Here is a 4,860-nt window from a genome sequence, read left to right on the forward strand (position 1 = left end):
AGGTGTATGTAAATTTTAATTGTGGAAAGAATATATTTCAGAGCATGGCTTGGAAGGCAGAAGAGTAAGCAAAGTGAAACTAAGTTATTCTGCATCATAAATTAGGATTTTGGTATTTACTTGGGTATCCTGGGAGAAAGGGGATGAGGGGACCCCAGAATGAGAGAGAAGAGCTAAATAGACAGGAGAGGCAGGGAAGAGACAAGACTGAGAAGGGGAGATGGCTAATGCTGAGAAATTACTGATGGTGAGAATGGGTCAAGATCTGTTAAGAATAGGGACGGTCTAATTTTAGATTGCTGAGATGAGAACCTACCTGTAACCTCCAAAATACAAAACCTACTGCATATAAGTATCTTCTTTGGGGAAATCAAACAAAGAAAAGGCACTGCATTCTACATCTGGGTTCATGCAGAACTAAGACAAGTGACCACCAAAATGAAGCTAGATAAAAGTGGATTCGAAGATCCAGAAAGTGGGAAATGGAAGCATGAGTTTACAAAGGAGAATGAACTTTCCCTACCCCCAAATCCTTAAGATGTGGGGAAGCAGCTGCTGGTTTTCACTCTATATGTAGGATGGAGACTCAAGCCACTTTAAGGTTAAAGGATATTGACCCCATAAAGAAGGAAGCTGTGGAGTAAATGAAGTAACCAACACTGGTTTATATTTCTAATACTGGATACAGGGTCTCCTTTGAATCTTGAAAAGGAGACAAATCAAAGGCAGTTTTCTTTTATAACAGGAGATAGCAAGCCTGTTATGCTGAGGGGTGAGATGGGTTTTAAATTATCTAAAGAGGTTTGAAGAGTTTCCTTTAAGATACATTCCAAGTATATCACTAGAAGGAGTGACTCTTATGAAAGGAGGTATATGGAACCTCTCACAGGCGGAGTGGGGTGTGTATGTGTGTGATTTTGATCAACACCCAGGACCCTTCTTCTAAAGAATTTGTTTATAGAGATCCCTCCTTAATGGCTCCCTAAGGAGTCACTGTGGATGGAATGACAGCATGGCCTTCCCCCAACGGCCCCATGATGCTCCAGTAAACACAGGCCCTGGGCTGATAAGATTCTCTATTACCTGTTTTTACATAAATAACTGTAGACGGGCCACTGGTGTGAAGTGATTCATGGTACCTGACTTTTCCCTCTTAATCCCTGCCAATAGCCATTTCCCAGTGACCAGATCTCAGACAGCCAGTAATGGTGCCTGATTCTTTGATCATATAACTGTTGCCTGAGATTTTTCATTTTCTGTGGTGTCTAGTTTAAATTTGCCTTTTCAAGACCCATTTTCATCTTCTCTGACCTCTTTTTAGAGCTATGTACTCTGCTTCTAAGGGCATCTCAGGGGGCTGTTGGGTGGCCAGTGGCATGGTGGATCCCAGGGCAAACGGCAGCCTGTGTCTCTAGAACAGTCTTGGCATTCAAGGTCTTCCATGACCCAGTCGTGACTCACTTTTCAACTATATCACCTTCACTTTCTTCACATACACTCAGCTCTCCCTGGGCCAGTCTCCTGCCACCCTGCCTTGTTTCACAGTCATCCCACACTGCTCCCTCTTTCCTTTCCATCTGCCCTATTCCAACTCATCCGACTCTTAGAGCATCATGAGCTCCTGCTCCTCACTCATCCTCTTGGCAAGCAAAATATGCTCTTGTTTTGTCAGTTTCCTCTTCATGTAGGCCTGTCTCCATATATCGTCACTTATACCCCCTATGGTGCCAATTCTGACTAGACATGCTAAACACTAACAATTTATTGAGCAAAACAGCCTCTCTAAACCAGTATTTTCCAAACTTTCCCATTCTAGTATCATCGTGGAGTCTTAAGGGCAATCAAGTGTGTATTTCTCAAGCCCCCACACTTATGTACTCATAGACTTTGTAGTAGTTTTGTCCTCACATGTATCTCCTGTTAACTTTCAGGCTCCTAGAAGACAAGGATGGGGTCTCATACTTCTTTGTTTTGTAATAGGAGATATTCATTAAATGTTGAATAATGTCTGGTCTCCCATCAGTTCTCAATCTCACCCCCCTAATACCCTGTTTTCCTATCTGTTAAAACAAATTGGCAAAAGGTAAAGAAGAGACAAGTCCATGAGAACAAAGGCCACCGAAGGTGAGCAGCCACTTCAGGTTCTCCTCCAGCTCTCTGGGCAGCCTTTGCAGAACCCTACTTATAACAGATAATCAGGTGATGGTGCAGAGAAAATGGAATGCTACAATCCACATGTCCCTGTTAGAACTCTTCTGGCTGACAGGGACAGAAAACCCAGGAAAAAAGTATACCCTGAGATGGGAAGCAAATCACATCTGGAAAGTTGAATGTAGTTCTGGAAGGGTGTATTAAGAAGCTGTTAGCAGTGGATGCTTCTCAGCAGGGTGTCAGGTAGGAAAGTTTTATTCCTCACTGTCTTCTTTTACTATTTGAATTTTTGTCACATGCAGGCATTACTTTTTCAATTAGTTATTTTTATAGGCACATTTCAGAAGGAAAATAAAAATCCTTCCCTAAAGCAGGACCCCTGTGAGTGAACCTCAGGGTCTATGCTGAGAATCTTTATTGCTTGGGAGCTGGCAGAAGTCAAATTCTGAATTTTGGGCATCTTTGATCCTTCTGGTAGCAGAGCTTAATATAAGACTCTGCTAGGGCCTGTGCTAGAGGTTGGGGCACCTCATGGTGTAGCTGAGGGGTATTCAGTGCAGTGGGATCCACAAGGCAAGGACCCAGGAAACCAGGGACTTATTGGCTCTTACAAACTCAGTCACTGAACCTCTTTGGGAATTAGTTCCCTGATGGTTAAAAAAGGGATTAGACTAAATCTAAGTGCTCAAACTTTCAAAACACGTCTCAACAGTGATTTTTCTCTTCTTCATACTCCCAATGGCCAATAAAATTTGTTGGACATTTTTCACAATTTCGATTATGAAAATGTTGATTTTCTACATATGCTTTTTAAAAGTAACCAAATCACTGGCTAGTACATCCCCTCTGCCCTAACAAAACTCAACTCATACTTGCCTAATTTATCTTCTTAAGTGGTTTTCTTAAGATTTGCCTCCTTCAAAAAACAGAATGAACCCCCTTCCCCCCCACCCAAATCCCAGGTAACTAGATTCCACTTCATTAGGCTTTACTGTGGGAAGCCAAGCTGGAGAACAATCTGGCTTTGTGAACAAGCAGTCTGCAATCTGGATACTTTTTATTTAATTTCAAGAATTCCCTTTGCATGGCAAAAAGGGGTCTGAGGAAAGCAGAGCAGCACAGACAAGGATAGAAGGGTGGAAGGAGAATGCTCACACAGGTGGTGCCAAGTGCTGGCTGCCCACAGTGCTCCCTGGCTGGGAGAAAAGCGGAGGTTGATGGGGAGAAGCAAGAAAAGTCATTTCTTGACACAAGGGTTCTGGGGCAAGCCACCCCACCCCAGTGCCTGGCCATGCAAGTTGCAAAAATGGAGACTGTGGCCCCTCAGGACATAGTGTCTGGAGCCATGGAGCAGATGCACCAACTTGAAAGGGAGTCCTTTGGGCACTTCCCAAAGCGCCTGCAGGGCCTGGAGCAGATTAGGGTCTGTGTCCATGTCCATGTCTATGTGCATGGTCAACTAACAGATAGCACCAATTGAGAGGCTCAGGGCAGGAGAGAGACTGAGGCACTCAGACTCCCTAGCACCCACTTACCTGGCTCTCCTGGAAAGAGACTCACTTCCTTGATGGCTGCTTTCTGCAGCAAAAGCCTCTCCCTTACCTCTCTGTGCCCTGGGGAAACTGGAATAAATCTTCAGGATGAGGTCTGACCCAGGACACCAGCTGCCTCTGGAGGGCCAGGTCACTATTGTGCAGTGAAAAGATGCTGCTGCACCAGACTGAGGGACTGGAAGTGGAAAGGACAGGCTGGGGGAAAGGAGGGGCTGTTGCCCAGGAACTCTCACATACAAAGAGGCTTTCTGAAGCACAACCCAGGGCATTTTGCAGCCAATCTGTTTCCCATTCCCCATAACCCCACAAGTTGGCCCCCTGTTGCTTCTTTTTTTTGGGGGGGTGGGGGAAGAAAAGGGAGAGGAGACTAGGCAGCCAGGCCAGAGATGTCTCTCAAATAGAGGAGGTAGGGCAGTGTGGTGTGGTGGCAGACACTGCACTGGGGGGTCAGGAGACCTGGGGATCTGGTCCAGCTCTGCCACTCTCCTGTGTGGTCTTAGGTTAACCATTTCAATGTCTCACTTCCTCAGTTACCAAGTCAGGAAAATCCTCCCCCACCTATCTCAGAGGGATAGGCTAAGGATGAAAATAGATAATGGATAGAAAACACTTTTAAAAAAGTATAAAGCGCTTTTCACGCAAGGCAGTGTTGTCATCATAAAGATGTTATCCCTTAGCACATCCCTCATCTCACCGTTATACTTTTCTTCTTTATTCCAGGGCATCCCTTAACCCTAGGACCTTACTTTCTCTATCTCAGAAGGTGCCCAAGATCCCTGGTTGCTTCCCCTGATCAGGATCTATGACCCCAGTAGCCAAATGGACACCCAAGTGAGCTCTTCCTGGCCCCTTTTACAGGGATTGACTGAAGGAAGTGCCGAAGACTTTTGCTTCTTTACCACTTCCTCTGGCACCTTCCCTGGGGGAAGCCTCACAGAGGGCCATTTGGTCCACCCTAAGAGATGATCTGGGTTGTCCGTTCAGGCCAGACAGGTCTAGGGTACCCCTTTCCAACCCTTGGGGTACCCCGTCTGGAGTGCAATTTCTGTTCCCGATACCCAGTAGGTGGTGGGTAGAGGGAGGGAAGGGCGCCAAGAACGATGGGGCAGGGTCTTCAGTCCTCAGGAGCCCCTAGGCCCACCAACCCGCCCCCTGC

The sequence above is a fragment of the Choloepus didactylus genome, chromosome 5, assembly GCF_015220235.1.
Source record: "Choloepus didactylus isolate mChoDid1 chromosome 5, mChoDid1.pri, whole genome shotgun sequence".
Classification (NCBI taxonomy): Eukaryota; Metazoa; Chordata; class Mammalia; order Pilosa; family Megalonychidae; genus Choloepus; species Choloepus didactylus.